At 48.0% G+C, this 22,276-nt stretch overlaps 1 protein-coding gene across 1 annotated transcript in view; it reads left to right on the top strand.

The window, feature by feature from the left end:
• The window catches only part of pcdh15b (protocadherin-related 15b), a 2,356,722-nt gene that overhangs the window by 1,914,852 nt on the left and 419,594 nt on the right, over window positions 1-22,276 (top strand). The window lies entirely within an intron of this gene.

Consider the following 22,276-nt stretch of genomic DNA (forward strand, 5'->3'; position numbering starts at 1 on the left):
GATTATTAGTAGTTGGAAGAAATCTTGTGATCCATGGCATTCCGGTGTCCGACCAAGTGGTGTCCGTCAATGGGCCACAATTCACTAATCAATGCTTGGCTCATTTTGCCAGGAATTCAGAATTTCAACACTTCACCAGCTCTCCAAGGTATCCACCATCTAATGGTGAGGTGGAAAGGGGCGTCCGCACTATTTAAACTCTCTTGAAGAGAAATGATGACCTTCCAATGGTACTTTTGACATATACGGCAGGATTCACCGTTCTTCGACGTCCATTTCGAATCGGCAATCGGGCGGAGAATCCCTTCTGACGCCGAAATCGGGAGCAGCGCCTGTTTGACGGACATTTTGTATCCTCCGCCCTCTCCAAAATGGGTAATCATGTCGCGCATCACATGCCATTGGAACGGCGATAGCGCATCATCTAAAGGCCCTCCCCGAAGCGCCGCCCCTAATGGGCCGAGTTCCTGACCACACGGTTGACATGTTGTTTCAGTGGTCGGGATCCCGGCGTGGCAGCTGCAGACTGTGTCCAGCGCCGCCACAGTCGGGCGGGAGCCGTGCGCTGGCCAGGGGGGCTTCCACGAGTGCTGGGGGGGACTAGTGGGGGGTGACCATGGGATGGCTAGGGGTTGGCCAGGGGGAACTATCTGGCAGGTTGGGTCCGCTCACAGCCGGGTCCATTTGTTTTACAGTGTGACTACTGCAGGTCATTGCCGTGCACATACGCGGCTACGGACTCGGCCGTTCTCCAGGCATTTATATCGTGGGAGCCAGGAGTTTTACTCGGCACGGCTGCTAGCCCATCACTGATCACAGGATCGGTGAGAAGGCGGCGCCATTTTTTTTTTCATAAAACGCCACAGTTCCTCCACTGGCGTCAACACTTAGTCTTAAAAATGGTGAATCCAGCCCATAGATCCCCCCCCCCCCCCCCCTCACGCCCCCGCAGTGTGGATTAGCCACACATCAGAGCTGCTGATGGGCAGAAAACGCTGCATTGAACTTCCCATGCTGATGATGAAATTGCCTCAGGGTTGACAGTCAAAGACTATCAGTAGATTCAAAACTGAGAACTGTCCTACAGTCAGTAGCAAGCTTCCACTTACAAAAGGAGATAACGTATTGGAAACGTGTCCAAGCTAAGCAGAGATGACAAGTTTTGAATCAGGTACCTTGTCAGGGAAGACATTGTCCTGAAGGATGAAGATCAACGATGGCCTTACTGGATGCATATCCCAGAGGGCACAATCAAACAGAGAGAAGTGTCCTCCCCATTCCTCGTGATGAACCTCCTTTCATAAATTTGAGTGCACCAGATGTAAAAATTCAAATAATTGAAACACCAAGTACTATAGGACTCCAGACCAACAAAGTCAACCCAAAGTGGGAGGCTTTTAAAGAGACGTTGGTGGGAGGCATTTAAAGAGAGGTTGGTGGGAAGCTTTGAAAGAGAGGTTGATTAGAGTGCAGGACAGACATGTCCCTGTGAAAATGAGGGATAGAAATGGCAAGATTAGTTAACCATGGATGACAGGTGAAATTGTGAGACTAGCTAAGAGGAAAAAGGAAGCATACATAAGGTCTAGGCGACTGAAAACAGACAAAACTTTGGAAGAATATCGGGAGTGTAGGACCAATCTGAAACGAGGAATCAAGAGGGCTAAAGGGGGTCATGAAATATCTTTAGCAAACAGGGTTAAGGAAAATCCCAAAGCCTTTTATTCATATATAAGGAGCAAGAGGGTAACTAGAGAAAGGGTTGGCCCACTCAGAGACAAAAGAGGAAAGTTATGCGTGGAGTCAGAGAAAATGGGTGAGATTCTTAATGAGTACTTTGCATCGGTATTCACCGAGGAGAGGGACATGATGGATGTTGAGGTTAGGGATAGATGTTTGATTACTCGAGGTCAAGTCAGCATAAGGAGAGAGGATATGTTGGGTATTCTGAAAGGCATTAAGGTGGACAAGTCCCCAGGTCCAGATGGGATCTATCCCAGGTTACTAAGGGAAGTGAGAGAGGAAATAGTGGGGCCTTAACAGATATCTTTGCAGCATCTTTGAACACGGGTGAGGTACCGGAGGACTGAAGAATTGCTAATGTTGTCCCCTTGTTTAAGAGGGGTAGCGGATAATCCAGGTAATTATAGACCGGTGAGCCTGACGTCAGTGGTAGGGAAGCTGCTGGAGAAGATACTGAGGGATAGGATCTATTCCCATTTGGAAAAAAATGGGCTTATCAGTGATAGGCAACATGGTTTTGTGCAGGGAAGGTCATGTCTTACCAACTTAATAGAATTCTTTGAGGAAGTGACAAAGTTGATTGATGAGGGAAGAGCTGTAGATGTCATATACATGGACTTCAGTAAAGCGTTTGATAAGGTTCCCCATGCTGGAGAAAGTGAAGTCTCATGGGATCCAGGGTGTACTAGCTAGATGGATAAAGAACTGGGTGGGCAACAGGAGACAGAGAGTAGTAGTGGAAGGGAGTTTCTCAAAATGGAGAAGTGGGACCAGTAGTGTTTCACAGGGATCCGTAGTGGGACCACTGTTGTTTGTGATATACATAAATGATCTGGAGGAAGGTATAGGTGGTCTGATTAGCAGGTTTGCAGATGACACTAAGATTGGTGGAGTAGCAGATAGTGAAGGGGACTGTCAGAGAATACAGCAGAATATAGATAGATTGGAGAGTTGGGCGGAGAAATTGCAGATGGAGTTCAATCCGGGCAAATGCGAGGTGATGCATTTTGGAAGCTCCAATTCAAGAGCAAACTATACGGTAAATGAAAAAGCCCTGGGGAAAATTGATGCACAGAGAGATCTGGGTGTTCAGGTCCATTGTACCCTGAAGGTGGCTGCGCAGGTCGATAGAGTGGTCAAGAAGGCATACGGCATGCTTTCCTTCATCGGAAGGGGTATTGAGTACAAGAGGTGGCAGGTCATGTTATAGTTGTATAAGACTTTGGTTCGGCCACATTTGGAGTACTGTGTACAGTTCTGGTCGCCACATTACCAAATGGATGTGGATGCTTTGGAGAAGGTGCAGAGATGGTTCACCAGGATGTTGTCTGATATGGAGGGCGCTAGATTAGGATTATTTTCATTAGAAAGACGGAGGTTGAGGGGGGACCTCATTGAGGTCTACAAAATCATGAGAGATATAGACAGGGTGGATAGCAAGAAGCTTTTTCCCAGAGTGGAGGGACTCAATTACTCGGGGTCACGAGTTCAAGGTGAGAGGAGAAAAGTTTCAGGGAGATATACATGGAAAGTATATCTTTCGCAGAGGGTGCTGGGTGCCTGGAACGCATTGTCGGCGGAGGTGGTAGAGGTGAGCACGATAACGTCATTTAAGATGTATCTAGACAGATACATGAATGAGCAGGGAGCAGAGGGATACAGATCCTTAGAAAATAGGCAACATTTTTAGGTAAAGGATCTGGATCGGCTTGGAGGGCCGAAGGGCCTATTCCTGTTCTGTAATTTTTCTTTGTTCTTTGTTCTCTTTGTTCACAGTAGTTGAGACTACCACTCCTGTCATCTTGAGAAGAATGAAATCTGGAGGAGTCATAAAACCTCCAGACTGCCTGAAACTGCCAAGTCAAAGATTTGGGGTTTGAAGGGGTAGCAAGCAAATATGATTGTAAATACATTTAGGTAAAGACTTGGGGAAGGGCTGTAGTATTATGATGGTCAGGACAAAAGCAGCTAAGGGAATTGTTGTGTTGGTGGGAGTATAGAAAGCATGTATTCAGTGGGGAATCTGCATCTTATGACAGGAAAGAAGGTAAACTTGGTGGGCTCGGAGGAAGGACTCCTGTTCCTCCTAGCCCATAATTAGTGTTGAAATGCATTTCCCTTTTCCCTAAAGGCGTCCTCGCCTTCCTTAAGCTATCAGGTTTACCGAGGCGTGGGAAGTCAAGCTAGCCAGTGTTAAACCTGTAAAATAGAATAAATGTGAGGCTCCCAGTCTAATTATAATTTAAATCAACAAACAACCAGCTGAGAACAGGCTCCTTGCCTGTCCCTGCCCTATCTCCATTCAACCCGTTAGTCGGCATATGGGAGGCAGGTTGGGGATGAGTTTTATATCTCGTCCAACTACTGCTCACCCATTTTGAGCGTTACATTTACCCCACGTGTATTGATCAATGAGGGTTGATTAAAGAGCCTCGCTATTTCTTATCCTGCTTTAGGAGAAGTGCTGTTTGAATACATTAGGCGGATACAACTCCTATTGAGACCCTTCTTCCATCCACACACACACTTTCACTCCCTTTCATGCTGCAGCACAAGGGGACTGCGGCTTTAACTTCCATGAGTGGTAGCAGGCTATTTGCATGGATGCTTTAGAACTCCACGGAACTCTTTGGACAAGCCCAGCCCCACTTTATTTTGCCATTAGAAAATGTTGAGAGCTGCTCCAATAACACAATCCCCAGTACTTCCACTGACTTTGCAGCAGCAAAAGAAAGTCCCATGTGCCTTTTGTTATCACTGTCTCTATTATGGGTTATATTAAGAGTTGATGGTGCAGACCTTTTGTTTCACTTTAAGGTGAATTGGGGGTTGTTTGCTTTTGGTTTGGTTTAGTGTGCCTGTGTGTTTTCAAAACATGCTTGAAATGTTGACCCAGCAGAGACCAGTGCCGGTCACAATTTTATGCGGCAAAACGGATTCTCCGCCCCGTCATCGAATGCAATTTCAGCATCAGGGGCGGAGAATCCAGCCCCAAGTCTGTTGTGTTTAACCAGAGAACACTGGGGTGGAAGTCTCTCAGCTCGGGGCCAGGCCGGAGAATCCCCGCGACCGGCTCGAATCGCGCCACGCCGCCCCGACGCCGGGACGCGATTCCACACAGAGAGGAGAATCGGCACCATTGTCGCGGCGCCTGTCGGGGGCCGCTCTACACAGCCGGCCCGCCGATTCTCGGCCCGGGATGGGCCGAGCGGCCGTCGTACAAACGCCGAGTCCCGCCGATACCGACCACACCTGCTCTCAGCTGGCGGGAACTCGGCGTGGAAGGGTTGGGAGGCAGCTTGTGTGAGGGGAGGGGGGTTCTGACCCCGGGGGGGCCCCCGATGTGGCCTTGGCCGCGATCGGGGCCCACCAATCGGCGGGCTGGCCTCTCTGGCTAGGGGCCTCCTTTTTGCGCGCCGGCCCCTGTAGCCCTGCGCCACGTTGCATCATGGCCTTGAAGGAAGCCACTGCGCATGCGCGTTGGCGCCGGTTCCACTGCGCATGCACAGATCCCACGGCGCTCTGTTCACGTGGGATCAGCAGCTGGAGCAGCATGAACCGCTGTGCTGCCTCCTGTAAGGGCCAGAATTGCTGATCTTGAGGCCATTGAGAAATGCGACGGTGTTTCCGACAGCATCAACTTAACCTCAGGATCACAGAATCCCACCCCTGTTCTCTGTGTTTAGAGAGGATAGGAGCAAGTAGCTCTGTAAAGAGAGGAAAGATCCTTCTACAGAATAGATGCCAAGGGAGTGCCAGCACGTCTCCAATGGGTCATGGCGTGTGACTATTAGCAAAAACTATACTTAGACCAGGAAGTCATATTTGTCGGAATATTCCATAGACCTGAGCTGTGACCTGTGCAGCCAGATCCAGAGAAAAAGGAACTGCCTTCCAGAGTATGAACATGTTCAGAAGCCTATCAGAATGAAAGCCACAGTAAAAAGGTTAAGCTGGGCTAAGTCTGTTGGATTGAGTTAAAGGTAGAAGCTCATATTCTTTAGAATCATTATCGTATTTGCTCAGTGTAGCTATTTGATTATTATTGCTTGTGTTTGTTTTGTCCAGTAATGGTAATTTTGATATTTCAATTTAACCTTGGAGTCCGGCTGCTTATTTCTTTACCCTTGGTTCTTACACACATTATATCCTTTAATTGATTACTGACTATGAAGCCAGATCCTGGCAAGTATCTGGCTTGTCCAGTATTTTCATAACTGGGATTTAAATATCAACAGAGGGAAGTCCTTGTGCAAATATTCAACTGAGAGTGTTTAAGATTTATAAGGTTGAAAAGGCCAGGTTGTGTGCCAAATCAGCTTTAGATACTGACTGATGACACGTTGACCTCATTCCGTGTGCTTCCAGCACAAGAGCACCCTTCGAAGATTGGTATGATTTGGCTTTGTCAGAAGTGACTGGAAGCAAATCTGCTGCAATTTTCAGACCCTCCAGGCTCCAGTAACACCAACTGCTCTGTGGAGTCCAATTTTGTGGCCACGATTTATCCAAAGTTTTATTTCAATTGAAGGCCTTTAATTCACTGTGACCTGTCTTACAGTATTGCAGCAAGTCAAAATCTACCCCACTGAGTGCAGTGAAGTGATGCACAACTTGTGAATTGTTACTTAATCTTATTCTTTCAGTGCATACCTGCTGCTAGAAATGCATTACTGTTGGGCGACAGAAACGTGCTGTTGCCAAACAGAAGCGATATATAGATTTATTTTATGAAACGTATTTTCGGGTGATATATATAGACGGTTCGCAATGCAATTGATGGGCAATGGAACTTCCTTTCCCACTTTTTGCAATCAGTGCAAAATCATCTAAGTAGGTCAAGTGCGAAGCATAAAATTCCAAAATTTGCCCAGTCCTAATCCAGGAAAGCAGTTCGGATAAGAAAAAATGTAAATTTTCTATTACATATCACAGCCATTGTGCTTGAGGCCCGGACCTCCACACACATTTTACATAAGCAATTATCAGGAATAGCTTATAGAGGAAAGCTTTAGCATCTCTTGAAGTGTGTGCATCATTAAGCTCTTACCCAGTTACTTATTTCACAACTTCCCAGGTCTCATGCATTAATTTTAGACGAGAGCAAAACAATCCAAATTTATTTTTCAAAACAGAAGTATTCAGAAACACAACAATCCTTGGATCCTACAATTGGCTGAACAAAAAAATGTTTTTGTTCTACAAAGAAGTAATTGAAGGGTTAAATCTTTGCCAGTACTTTAATACTCTTTTCAGATTTGCAGCTGTTCTTCATTAAAGATCTGTCTCACCAAATCTTGTGAAGTGTATTGATTGTTGCTTGTCTGTTATAAAACTCCTGAGCCTTTCCAAATGATAGAATTAAATCAATGTTATTCGGTGGCTTTTGGCAACTTACAGCTTTTCTGATGTAACAAGCTATTGAAAGAAACTATTTCTCACCTGCTGAGCATGATTAAACTACAGTTCTCATTAACGATTAGTCAATAATTATAAATTAAAATGATCAAATGTTGTTTATGTTTACAAGATGGCTTAGCTTACTTGGTAGCGCTCTCCATGTCAGTGGGTTGCAGAATCAAGCCCCCATCCGTTAGTAATCTCCGATCTTGTGCTGATGGAGTGCTGCATTGTTGGAGGTACTGTCCATCAGATGAGACATTGAGCCAACATCCTATCTGGCTGTTCTGGTGGTTCAGGGTGATTGTAAAAGACCTCATGGCATCTTTCAAAAAGAAGGGGCAGGGAGTTTTCTTCACATTGTGGACATTTTTCCTTCCTCAACCAACATGACTAGAAGGAAAACAGATTAATTTGGTACTTCTCTCATTTCCTGTCTGTGAGGCTTTGCGGTGTGCAAATTGTCTGTCTCGTTTGCCTACAAAACAATCATGATTACACTTCAAAAGCTATTAATTGGATGTTCAATTTTTTTCAACACCCCAAGGACAGATAAGATTTTACATCAAGTTTCCTCAATAAATCTTTAATAGAATAGTTTCTCCATGGGGATCTGTGAAGCACAGGATTTATTCTGCTTGGTAATCATTGGTTCTTTCTTCCTTATAGAATTGTACTGCGTAATACTTTAATGTCTTTATTAAAACTATATATTATGGATTTCATATAATTGAGTAAACTACTTTAATAACAGTGAAAGGCAATAAAACTAGGACGTGATTTTCGGGCCTCGTTACACTCATGCTTAAGCGTACCGAGGCCGGTGAATAGCAGGAGAGGCCAAAAATGGGAACCGTGCCAGGTGCCAAGCAGTTTGCAATGCAACAGACTTGCTCCCACAGGCGAAATTGGGATCTCGTTGTAGCGCATGGAGAAACCAATTATCACAAACTTAAGTCCCATTTCCGCACACAATTATCGAGAGCCACCCACCATCCAATGGCCTCCTGTCATTCAGTGGCCTCCCCAGCAAGTGCTCACACTGGCGCCGATTAGTACTCCTTTTTAAAAACCTAAACCTGATGGAAGGGCTTCTGTGGAGAGCCGAGGAAGGGAGTAGCCACCTTTGCTTACAGGGCGCTGAGATTGCTGCCCCTATGCTTGGTGGGGGATGGGGGGCCCTCGGCTGGGGGTGGGGGGAACCCTCTGCAGGGGTGGACAGCCATGGGACGGTGGGGAGCGCTGGGGGGCAACTGCCCGCTGCACGATCATGCCAACTCCTGTAGTGTGTGTATCCGTTCCGGGAGCAAGCCTTGTCCCTGCCTGTCTGCCTCCTGACCATCCATAACTTCCACCAACGGCTGAGGCCTCTGGTCTTGCAGCTGAAGGCTATTGCTAATAGGGAATTGGCAATCATGGTGAAGTGAGCACTTAATAATAATAATAATAATAATAATAATCACTTATTGTCACAAGTAGGCTTCAGTGAAGTTACTGTGAAAAGTCGCCACATTCTGGCGCCTGTTCGGGGAGGCGCTGCTGGCATTGTTCTGCATTACAAGCCAGCTGTTTAGCCCACTATGCTAAAACAGCCCCTTCACACATGCAAAGTGTATTCCCGTGGGTGGGTGGGCCATGTAGCATGTGGGAGTCATTGCCTAGCATCCCAATCAGACCGTGATGCCTCAACAGCGTACATAAACACTACAGGAGGCAACACCACATTCGGAGCAGCCAACATCCGAACACCCAGGGGATGGGACACAGCTCCGGCGACATGTCCATGGCCGGAGGGTGGGTGAGTGCCATGGGGAAGGGGCCAGTGCCCGATCCGGGTGATGTTGTGAGCGGGTGTCTGGGGGACAGGGTCTGGAGCCTGGTGAAGAGGGTGGTGGTGGTGGGGGGGCCAATGGCGGAATGAAGCATCCCAGGGTGGGAGCCACTTCTATTTGTCAGTCTAACACCCTCTCCCAATGCCTTAAAGATATTGAACGCTGTGGCAGGGCTGTTGGACGCAGAGGTTGCCCTAGTGGTGCTGCTGCTATGCAATGCGGCCAGACACCGGAGAAGGTGGCAGCAGCATCTGCAGATGCTAGAAGCAGTGGCCAATGGGCTGGACCATGCCCCACACCCTGAGGACCCGGCCACCTATCAGGCTAGGAAGGGACCCAGAGGGGGATTCCGGGGGCAGTCCAGGATGTATAAACGCCACTGGTCATTCGAACAAATGACGGTCAGTGTGTGCCGCAGGAGGCTTCGTCTCAACAAGGAGATGGTGCCATACCCTCACGGGTTTGCCGCCACGTGGCAGAGGAGGGCACCTGCTCCCGGTGGCCGTCAAGGTCACTGCAGTCCTGAAAATCTATGCCACGTGATCATTCCAGGGCTCGAGTGGGGACATGTGTGGTATCTCACAGGCCACAGCCCACAGGTGCATCCAGCAGGTCACCTGTATGCCCAGGCGGAAGATTACATCATTTTTGACATGGACCAGGCCTAATAGGATGCCCATGCAACAGGTTTCTCCACCATCGCCACAATGCCCCAGGTCCAGGGAGTCATAGATGCCATGCGCGTTGCCCTGCGCACACCGGGCCATGTGGGGATGCCCTATGTTAAGCGAAAGGTGTTCCACTCTCTGAAAATACAGCTAGTGTGTGACCACCAGTTACAGATAATGCACGTGTGTGCCCGCTTCCCGGGGAGTGTACACAGCAGCTACATCCTGGGGCAGTCGATCATCCCTGCCCTCTTCGAGGAGCGCCGCAGGATGAATGGCTGGCTCTTGGGGGATAAGGGATATCCACTTTGTTGTGGTCTGCTGTGTCCTCCACAACCTCGCACAGCAGCTGGGCGACGAGCTGGAGGTTGGTAAGGAGGAGCATGTGGCCACCTTGGAGGAGGGGGTGGGGACAATGATGATTAGGAGGGGTATGGGGACGAGGATGATGAGGAGGGGGATGGGGAATATGATGAGGAGGGGGGTGGGAAGAGGATGATGAGGAGGGGGATGGGGATGATGAGGAGGGGGATGGGGAATATGATGAGGAGGGGGGTGGGAAGAGGATGATGAGGAGGGGGATGGAGATAATGAGGAGGGGAATGGGGAGGATGATGAGGAGGGGGATGGGGAGGATGATGAGGAGGAGGGGGATGGGGACGAGGATGATGAGGAGGGGGATGGGGACGAGGATGATGAGGAGGGGGATGGGAACGAGGATGATGAGGAGGGGGATGGGGAGGATGATGATGAGGAGGAGGATGGGGACGATGATGAGGAGGAGGAGGATGGGGAGGATGATGAGGAGGGGCATGGGGACGAGGATGATGAGGAGGGATATGTGGACGATGAGGAGGAGGAAGGGGAAGGGGAGGATGATGAGGAGGGGGATGGGGAGGATAATGAGGAGGGGGATGGGGAGGATAATGAGGAGGGGCATGGGGATGAGGATGATGAGGAGGGGTATGTGGACGATGAGGAGGAGGAGGGGGATGGGGAGGATGATGAGGGGTATGTGGACAATGATGATGAGGAGGGGGATAGGGAGGATGATGAGGAGGGGGATGGGGACGATGATGTGGAGGGGGATGGGGAGGATGATGAGGATGGGGATGGGGAGGATTATGAGGAGGGGGATGGCAGGATGATGAGGAGTGGGATGGGGACGAGGACGATGATGAGGGGGATGTGGACGAGGATGATGAGGAGGAGGATGGGGACGAGGATGATGAGGGGGATGGGGACGAGAATGATGAGTAGGGGGGTGGGGACGATGGAGGGGGATGGGGAGGATGATGAGGTGGTGGATGGGGACGATGATGAGGAGGAGGGGGATGGGGATGAGGATGATGAGGAGGGGGATGGTGATGATCATGATGAGGTGGGGGATGGGGATGAGGATGATGAGGGGGATGGGGACGATAATGATGAGGAGGGGGATGAGGACGAGGATGATGACGAGGGGGATAGGACGATGAGGAGGGGGATGGGGATGAGGATGAGGAGGAGGGGGATCGGGACGAGGATGATGAGGAGGCCCCGAACTAGCAGGGGTGGAGGACGAGGCTGCGGTGGAGCCTGAGGCCCAGCCGGAGGCTGAAGGAGAGATGGCAGCGGTGAGGGTCCAGTAAGCCCGGAGGGCCAGAGAGGCCCTCATACTGGCCCGATTCACCTAGGAGATAGCCTGGTCCATCGCCGCATCCTTATCCATCCACCACACCCATTTCCCTCCCTCCCAGGGTATGTGTCACGTCACTCCAGTGTGCTGGGACTGTCGGTCCTGTTAGCGGGTCACTGTCGAGGGCAGGGGTTTGATGCTAACCTGAAGGGAGCTGGGCGCTGGTGCTCCTCAATCTATGCCACAGTCTGACCCCTGCCTGTCTGCTGAGTGCTCGCTCACACCCATCAATTTCATGCGATGACGCATTGCAGAAGAAAGTGATAGAGGCTTCCTACTGGTTCTGCACAAGGGTGTTTATTGTTTAATATATGCCCCACTCTCCTGATGGTGCATCCCCCCCCCCCGCACCCTTGCCCCCCCCACCCACCTCTCTCACCCCTCACCCCCTCCCCCGGTGCCCTCAGTTATCCTCGGTATGCTTTGCCCTTCAAGCTCTACCATTACGTCTATGTGTGTCCCCAAGATGCACATCTGAGGTGGAGGCAACCAGCTGCTTACCTCGTCCCACGTCCTTCGATGCCCCTGGCGGGCATCCTCTTGGGGCTCAGTAGCCGGATAGCCCCAGCTCACTTTTCGATGGCACATGCACAGTCGTGCCCCCCTGTCCCGTGTGCTGACCCGGAGATGCAACCTCATCAGAGGGGTGGAACTCGGGAGAGCTGGTGGCCACCATCGCCGCCTTATGGGACAGGTCTCGGTTGGCACTCAGCGCCCCCCTCCTCCCGGTCAGTGCCCGTAGGGCCCTGGGGTTCAACATGGGGCGGAGGGGCAGCTGATCCGAGGCCTGGCTGCCCCTCTATCATCTGGCTCTGCCAGCCTGCCGGTTCCCCATGGTCCGCACCATTGTGTCGACACCCTCAGCGATGATCCTCAGTGATTGGGCCATGCTCTTCAGTACCTCGGCAGCACTCACCTGCGACTGGGACAAGCTCCGCAGCGCCTCAGCCATTCCCATCTGAGAGCGGGTAATGTCCCGCAGAACCTCATTAAGGTCGACCTGGTCCCAGTGCAGCAGACAAACTGCCGCCCCCCCCATTGAAGATCTCTCCATTACAGAGCCCCATGCCTGAAGGCAGAGAATAGTCCAGACAGAGACAGTGCAAAAAAATCACTGCTTCAAAATGGACCTGTATCCTACACCTGCTGTCTCACGCAGAGAAAGCAGCAGCTGTAAATTCCTAGAAAGCAAAAACCACAGGCGCGATCCAGTGACCCAGTTGCACCTGGCGTGAATCCAGGGGAACAGGTGAATCACACGTTAGCCCAAAATCGAGCTCTGCACTGGTTGCCAGGCTGATCGTGGTATCCAGATCTGAATATTTACATGAGCCATACAGCTCTTTTAAATATGGGAACTCCGGATTCACCCAGCGCCCGGGACCTAACGGCCATGCCTAGAAACCACTCCAGGGTACCGTTTAGTACCGGTCCACAGAGACGCAGTTCCCGACCACCCAGATAATTGGAGATGCCTGAGTGGTCCGGGGACATGGCAGGCTGGCACTCCTCGCTCCATGGCACCTTTACAGTGCCAGGCTGGCACCCTAGAACTGCCACCCGGACACCCTGGCAGTTGCACCCTGGCACCATGCTAGGGGCATTGCCCAGGTGCCAGTCAGGCAGTGCCTAGATGCCTGGATGTCGGACCCGGGGGGGGGGGGGGGGGGTCTTGCCAGGTAGAGGAGGATTGAGGGCATCACAAAAAAATGGGGGAGCCTGAAAGTGTGGGGGAAGGTCAGGGCAGCCTACAAAAATGGTGCCCTGGTCTGCGAGGAGCCTTCCAAGCTTGCCAGCAGGAAATCCCTCAAAGTGAAGTCTCAGTGAAACTCCTTGAAGCCAGAAAAAACAGCAAAGTGCTGTTGAATAGCAGAGTCTTTCTCGTCGCTGCAGACACCGAGAAACACCCTGTTAAATGTGCCCTTCAGCAGATTTTGACTCGAGTCTGCTGAAGCATGCCCCACATCACCATGATTTAAACCCACTCAGATCTTTGATCTGAAAGGCTTTCATTCACATCACTGGGAAATTGCTTGTCCTAGGTTGTGATTGACAGCATGCACACAGCCAGCATTCTGGATTATTTATTTAATTTCCCTTCATGCTTGAATGGATTTCAAGTAACTAATGTATAATGTTTATAAACATATCATTATGATCGACAGCTATTGGATCACATCAAAAGCAGTTCAGTGCTTTCTGCAGAGAAAAGAGGAACTGAAAGTACTTTATTGCTTTTGAACCTTGATGCCGCCGGCAGTGAGCAACCAGATCATTGGAAACGGGTGCCAATCCCGTTTTTTCCTTGATGCTGGATTTTCCGCTGCATCGGATTCTGGCTGTGGGTGGGGAATCCAGCCTGGGAGTTCTAGTTGGAGCTCAATCTGATCTGCAGCATGATATGGAGATGGAGAAGAGGGGAGAAGCTTCTTACAGAGGTAGAGCACAGGCATGATTCAGCGGCCTTGTCACGCCTGACTTGTCTTGAAGCTCATCAGCAGGAAATCACTCTATAGTGTGGCCTTGGTGGGGAAAATCTCCCCGAGGCCAAGAAAAACGGAAAAGTGCTGTTGGATAGCGGGATGATCTGTCACCGAGAAACACCTCTCTAAACGTGCGATTCAGCGGACTTTAACTCAAGTCCGCTGGATCACATCCCATCTCTCTCAGCAATAGCTCTTACCCATCTAGGATCTTCAAAGAGCACTTCTCCTACCTCCACTGCAGCAATGAACAGTGGCTATAACAATTATGTTTCACCAAGGAAATGGTCACAGAACTGTACCGCCTCCTTCAACCAGACCTGCAGCCTCAATGCTTCTACCTTTTATTGTCAGACACTACTGGCATAGGCACTTACAGATGCACAGGATAGGGCTGGGCTGAGGGTGGGTGGAAAGCAAGAGGTGCATTGTTACATCATCTGCACCTTATCCTTCATATCGGATTGTGGGATGCCAGTGCGACTTGCAAACCTTTACACGGCAGGAGCATACTGATATCCTGGATGGTTGCACCATCCTTATAGTGATGATCATACCAGTAAACTGGAGCTCTATCTCCTCCAACTGGTTGAGAATATGCCTGCCCCCTGGCTTCTTTGCTATTCTGTTATGTGTTACGTTATCTGCGACACTGAAGACCTACACTCGGAGCGCCGAGAAACCCCACGTTATTGAACGGTACCCTGCCCCATTTGAGTAGATTCAGGGTCTCAGCGGGGAACTCCCCGACAAGGCCGCACTTAGTCCTATTTTCTGCACCGAGGAGTTCCGCTTGCTGGAACTCAGTGCAGAAGGAGATTGGGACGCCATTTAAAAATGGCATCCAAACTCTCGATCCCCTGACATGACCACCGAGCACCCACAAAGCCTAAACTCACCTATAAGGGGAACTCAGGCCCTCCTGCACCCACTGCACCGGGAACCCCGGACCCAATTCCCGTTGCACTCAAAAATCCCCCACCCACATAGTCCCAATGAAACATGATGCATGCAGTTTGCTGTTGTGGTAAAAATCCAAGCTTCGCACCTTGGCACTGCCAGTCTGGCATCCTGGCAGTGCCCACACCAGCTAGCAGTGCCACCATGGCACCTTGGCAGGTCCAGGCTGGCACCCAGGTGCTATCCTGCCCAGGGGGCAAGCAACTGGGAGCCGCCAATCCCCTTTGGGTCCCCCACGGGTGCCATTACGTCTGGTCCCTGTTTGTGGAGACCCGCACTAAACGGTGATTGCCCAAGGTCTCCAAGACAAAGGGGTTAGACTCCCACACCTTGGTTAGATTGTGGGAATGCATATTAGAGTGAGACTAGCTGTCTCACTTTAATATGCAGATTTGTTAAAAAGTAATCAGCCCACAATGGGCGAGTTTCACATTGCGACGTCTTGCAAGATCGCGTTAGATTTCGCGAGGTGTGGCGAGTCGGGGTAGCTCCCGGAAGCGCGTTGCATAATGCTTTTCGGACATAAAGGAGTCAGTCGATCTCGCCCGATATGCCAGTGATTTTATTGCAAAGTGATTGGGTGATGTGCCTATCCTAGCAGAATAATTGGAAGTATGTGGAAGCTGCAAGATGTGAATGTGAGGTTTGCAGTTGTAGTGAGTTTGAGGGGGTGAGGTGAAGCATATGAATGTTGGGTCTGAGCCTTGATTGCTGGAGATTGTTGATGAATGAGTGATGAGAGAGTGGTGCTTTGAGCAGGTAGGAGGTTGGTAGCAGCTGGCATTTGAAGCATCTTTCACTGATCCTCACCACTTGTGTGAGCTTATTGAACTTTTACCAGCACTGCATCCTCGCAGCCAAACTCCTGTCAGTGACATCCAAGAGTCTCTGCTTCCTACATACGTCTGAATCTTGTCTGGAGGACCTCCTGGCCCCTTGCCAAAAGATGTCTCCACTCCTTATTTTCCACCTCCTGGACTAAGGCCTCCAGCATTGCATCTGAGACCCTGAATACCCTTTTGCTGGCCTGTTGCTCCATTGCTCTAGTTTTGCCTTGCTCAATAAGTCACCCCAAAACCTCCTCAACCTCTTGCTGTAGCCAGAATACACCTTCACTTTAAGATATACAGTCTGGAGGGATTTTAAAAGTGCAGACTAAGTTTAATTAGCATTGGCCTCACATAAACCTGCCCCCAGCTGACTGGACAGCTATGGAGATGTGAAGCCATTGCAAAGTTTGTGTGCTGTCTGCATCACTTTGATCAGGCACGGGATAATTGCGCATTGCATTCTGTGTGCCTACTGCCAACTTTATTCAATTTTTCACCGAAAATATATCCAGATGTGATTTCAACCCGTGGAATTTATCAGTGAAAATAATGTTTTACTGATTACCATTGTACATTAATAGATTTTGTTGCATTTATTATGCTTGATTTACTTTACTGAAGATTGAAACAGGAACAATATTTTAATAATCACAGCAGATAAGCTGCTTTTACCAGTGTGCTGATATGCAAATAACTCACCCTGCCTGCTGCCTGCTATTTTAATAACGACCGTAAACAAATTAAAACAAATGGGTTAACACTCCGGTCAAATGGCGGTTAGAGAAATGTGATGCAAGTGTGCCCAAATGAAATTCATTTTATACACTCATTTAAAAGAAGCATTTAAATGTTGAATAGTGTGAATTCTACTCCCTCGTTCCATAGTTCCCTGATGATCCATTTGCATACATAAATTAAATAACATATTATTGGAGCAATCTAATGATTTAATTTTCTCAGCAATCCTGACCAAGTGGTCAAAAGACTTTACCAATTGATTTGGAGATTCCCAACAAAAACATTTGACCTAACTATTACTGATGTATTTATTGCAAACTGTCCCCCTGAGCAACATAACAAATAGTAGCAAATCAAAGGAGAACATTAGCAAAGGAGTTATTGACTGGTAAAAGTTCTTTGACCTATTCAATCACAATATCATGATGCGGAAACAAAATTATAAAATAATCTTTTTACTCAACAGGATTTAATCTGATGGGTAACTACTTACTGTTACTTCATGCAAAGGGATTCAAATTCATTATTGACCAGTACTGGATAGCGCACGCCCAAGATATCCGAGGTGAAGGGGATAGATGCAAACGTCTCGGGAAGCTGCATATTATAGTGAGACTAGCTGTCTCGCTCCAAGATGCAGATTTGCCAAAAAGCGATGCTGCCATCAATGGCTGGGATTTGCAAGATCACATTAGATTCCACGAGACATTGCGAGCTGGGTAGATCCCGTGAACAGGGTCTTTTGGCTTCTATCGCCCACATTGTGCCACGGCGAGCTGCTTTTCAGGTGCAGCATGGCTGTTTGACTGCGCCCTATTGATACACAATCAATACGCTTGAGTCCACGTGGAGTCATATCGATTCAGCTTTAATCAGATAGAACTGTACCCAGCATCGAAGTTACAGAAGTGAAGGCTGCTGGGACGGCATTGGTTCTTATACCCCGCCTCTCAGGGCGGGGCTATGTACATTGCCCAATGGTAGACCCCGCGGTCTAGCCAATGGTTATTCCTCTCTCTGGTACCGCAATACCTGGTATTACCACACCTATATGTTTCTGAAGATATCTAAATGCCTTGAAGTGAATATACCTGTCCTCATGCTTGTTACAGATGGGGTCCTTGAATGTGAAGGATTGCTGGCACCTTGGGCTGCCAGTGGAACCAGATGAAAAGCATGTTAGAACATAGAACATAGAACAATACAGCGCAGTACAGGCCCTTCGGCCCACGATGTTGCACCGAAACAAAAGCCATCTAACCTACACTATGCCATTATCATCCATATGTTTATCCAATAAACTTTTAAATGCCCTCAATGTTGGCGAGTTCACTACTGTAGCAGGTAGGGCATTCCACGGCCTCACTACTCTTTGCGTAAAATGTTGAGAGTACTAACTGAAAGTGAAACCTTTAAGCAGAGATTATGGACCCAATTTTAACCAATTCAAAAACAACGCGCTTGCAGAGTTAGAATTATGCCCTATAAAGCTAGAGTTTGTGTCATGGTGGTATCTTGTAATATACACATGAGGAGCAAGTGATTAAAGGGAGAACAAATAAATGGAATGGAGTGATACTCTGTTTCAGCACCTGAAGTGGAACATATTTCAATCACAAAGCACATTCCAATCACTCAAGCATGTGATTGCAATGCACTTACTGCTCTTTGATGTGGTTGATGATTGTAAATATTGGGGTTTCACCATTCAGACTCACTCTGTTACACCTTGTTTTTGGAATCACAAAAAGAATGAGTGACTTGCAGCTAATGGATCTGCAGGATTGAAACACAGGTTACAGATGTTCCCCTTCAAGGAATAGACATATGGAACCTCCAGGTGAATGTTACAGCTGTAATTTGGTTTACTGCCCCTGTTTGGGCAGCTCTCTAGCTTCCAGACTGGGGTCTCTTTCTTGGAGGGTGGGGTGGTGGTATGTCTGTGGGAAGGGGGGGGGCGGTATGTCTTTCAGGGGTCCCACTAGTCCAGGGGTCCATGTGGGGGTCCCTTTAGTCAGGGGGTCCCTGTAGAGGTCCCTTTAGTTAATAGGCCTCTGTGGGTGTCCCGCTAGTTAGGGGGTCACTGTGGAGGTTCCTTTAGTTAAGGGGTCCAGGGAGCAGGTCTCCCTATTCATGGGGTCTCTGGATGGGGTCTCCCATTCATAGGGTCCCTGGCGGATCTCTCTATTAACGAGATCCCTGGGAGGGATCTCCCTAGTTAGGGGGTCTCTGGGGTTGGATGGGATCACCCCCATACTTGTGGGAAGGGAGGGGCACCCAGGCAATCTGGAGGTGCGGGTGCTGGCCGGCCATGGGACTTCGCTATCCGTCCTCCCACTCTAAATGGCGGTCCGATAGTGGGACTCCCTCGGGAATCCCTCGTATTCCTCATCATGCATAAATTTGTATGGCAAGGGCTATGGAATTGTGTCCTGATTTGCACTCCCGGGGGAACGTCAATCAGTTGCAATTCTCGTCCGACTGGAGAACATAGGGCTGAATTCTCCGCCGTCGGGATGCTCCGTTTTGCCGGCAACCTGAGGGTTTCCCGATGGCGTGGGTCTGTCCCACAATGGGAAACCCCATTGACCAGCTGGCAAAATGGAGAATCCCGACAGTGTGCTGAACCAGAAATCTGGCGCGGCGGGACAGAGAAACCAGCCCCATGTCTCCCTAACAGAGAATCCTCCCATTAACTATGATTGTAATGGAGAAATTCATGCTGGTGCAGTTTTTTTTCCTCTGAGACTAGTACTTGAGGTATATTTGACTGTACTTGCCTTTAACAGGATTCATTTTAACTCATGAGCAAAATGTGGACAAAGACTGCGTAAATTCAAAATCTTAGCAAAGATCCCAAGTACCTTACTGGTAACTCTGCACAAGGGACAATCTGCCAATACACCTAAACTCAAACAGTTGGAACTACATACAGCATTGCTGCCACAGAGGCAGATGCAGCGACGGTGGCAGTGAAGATTATAAACCTCCCTCAATCTGAAGAAATGTTGTCAGAATTCCCTTGCTAGCCCAAAACACTTTGGGATATCTTCTTCTAAAATCTATTAACAAGACAAATTAATAAGTTCAACATAAGCAATATGTTTGTTTTTGTGAGGTCGGCTTTTGTGATATATCCATAACTTCAACTTTTATTACAAATCTCATATGGCATGCAAAATGAGAAAGGAATTGTAACTGCCATGCAGCTATGCTTTATGCATGTTTTTCTCCCTAACGATAGGATTGTCATTGAGCTTGATTAAATTAGATGTCAAATATTCTGCTTTGCCTCATGACTTTAACATAACATAATCTCATTCAATATTTCCAAAATATTAAAATAAATAAAAGGGAAATAATTGCTACTGAATGCAGTGGGCCTTTTTAATATACCTCAGCAGTGAAGTGGAATTTATCATTACATTTTCAGAGTATTTCACTGGTGTTGATGCCTTGCAAGCTTAATTTTATTTTTAGATCAACTCCCAACAATAATTTTTAGATCAAAGCAAGCTGCGATCTTAAAGAATCCTTGGTCAGAAGAACCTTGCTGTGTTCTAATTGATGCATTTCAAATTGATGACATGTGAAGCCCATTTATAATTATGTTTCTTGGTCATATTGTTAGAGTGTATATATTGGGCACGATTCTTCCAAAAGAGAATAAAGTCCCCCAGTGAACATGTTTAGCCATGTATTTTGTGGTGCTCGCAGTGCTGAGAAACACATGGCTATTCAACGCAACTTGCGCTGTATAAGGGGCCTGAATGGGGAACGCGCAGCAGAGGCCGTACATAGCCCCATTTTTTACAATGATGAGCTCTGCTTCCCAGAACTCCCCAGTGTCACGAGAGATTGGGACGCCATTTTTATCTCCGAGGCCCCCGAATGGATCCCCGACCTTCTCCCCAGCCCGAACACACTATGGGAGGAGCCCCAGCCCACCCCCATAACGAGCTCTCCAACACCAAACCCGGGCACCCTGCTCCGATTACTCACACACACAAAATCTCAGCTTGGCAGTGCCCCTGTTAGCTGACAGTGCCACATAGGCACTTTGGCAGTGCCAGGATGGAACCAAGATGGCACTACCAAGGTACCAGACTGGCACTGTCAGGGTGCCCAGGTGGCACCAGCTCTGCCAGAGCACCACACTGCTTAAAGGGCATGTAGCTGGGGATCTCCAGTCCCCTGGGAGACCCCATGAGTGCCATTTCATCTGGTACCCGTTTGCGAGGATCAGTGTTGAACGGCGCTCGTCCGAGGTCTCTGAGCCAAAGCATCAGGTATCTCGGGAAGCTGCACATTAGTGTGGGGCTAGCTGCCTTCCTCTAAAATGCAGATTTGCCAGGAATTGATACCGGCCACAATGAGCAGGATGACAGCTCGCGAGGCATTGCGAGCTGGGTAGATTCCAGGAGCGGGGACTGTCAGCTTTCATCAGCCAAGCTGCGCCGTGGTGAGCTGGCTTTCCGGCGCAGCGTGGCCATTGGATCACGCCCATTATTATGTTGGTTTAGCGATGACAGATGAATCCGAGGCAACTGGATAAAGAGAAACTAGTTTTATTGCAAAGTAATAATACAATACCCTTCAGATCCCAGCCGGGTCTGAGATGTCAGTTCCAAGCCTGAAGACTTTTATATTAAAGTCTATTACAGTGTCCATGGTCTCCCTGCCCTTCAGCGGAGAAGCTCGTACACAATGAGATTAATTGCTCCAACCCCGCAGGTCTCGTGCGGGTTATTTCAGTTGGAATCTTGCCACTAGTTATATTTGAATGTAAAATATAATGAAAGCAATTTTGTAGATAGAAACATAGAAAATAGAAGCAGGTGGAGACCATTTGGCCCTTCAAGCCTGCTCCACTATTCATTATGATCATGGCTGATCATCAAGTTCAATACTCTGATCCCACCTTCCCCCATATTCCTTGATCCTTTCGCCCCCAAGAGCTGTATCAAATTCCTTCTTGAAATTACACAATGTTTTGGCCTCAACTACTTTCTGTGGTAGCGAAATAGAAAATAGATCTGTTTTAGGAACACACTCCATAAATTGTTCATTTTCATTTACTTCTAATTTGCTTCATTTAAATTTGCTCACCAAAAAAATGACTCATTCCTTTTTTGTATATTTTAAAGAGTGTAATTATTATGCATCTTCTAACTTAAATCCATTGCTGATGTCATCGGTAAGTGATGTGCCATAATTAGTTATTATTGTTACCTGTGTAAATTCGGAATTAACTGCCGTTCGTTCCAATTCTATTCTGTTTCTGTTATTTTGATGTGTAACTAGCTGCTTTTGAGTCCATTCTGTATTTTAAACATAGTTTAAAAGATTAACTTTAAAATGAATGGGTTTCAACTATCTTCTTGTGGTCAATTTGCCTCAATATTGATTCCAATTATAAAATTTGCAAATAACTATGTATGTCCCACAATCAATTACTGAAATTTTCACCGGTTTTGCCAGTTAAGTCGCAATTGTATTGCTTACGAAGCATGGAATAAGCAACACCATAGACACATCTTAGTTTTCTGTGCTCCCTGCTAATTGCATCATGGTCAGAACTGTGAACCTCGGCAGGGGTGTATCGCAGGACGTAGTGAACGATTGATGTAAATGCAGAGAAAAATTAGATGTGTTCTGTAATTGACCAATCTACTCCCCTGAAGGTCAACTTAAATAAAAATTATGTTCAACAATCATTTTGATTGGCAACCATTAAATCTGTTAGGATTTGGTTCGTAATAGTTTTTCTACTAAAGTTGTCATTTATGTAACCGATTAACTTCAATAACTTTTATGCTTTATGTTCCATGTTTATTGTGGCTTCAAACATGTGAGGTTTCTTATCTGATTCAAGATTATGGCCTATCATAAAGATAAATGCAGTGATTGGATATATATAGCCTTGCTTATAAGATCTCAGTTA

Source organism: Scyliorhinus torazame, chromosome 16, assembly GCF_047496885.1.
Source record: "Scyliorhinus torazame isolate Kashiwa2021f chromosome 16, sScyTor2.1, whole genome shotgun sequence".
NCBI lineage: Eukaryota > Metazoa > Chordata > Chondrichthyes > Carcharhiniformes > Scyliorhinidae > Scyliorhinus > Scyliorhinus torazame.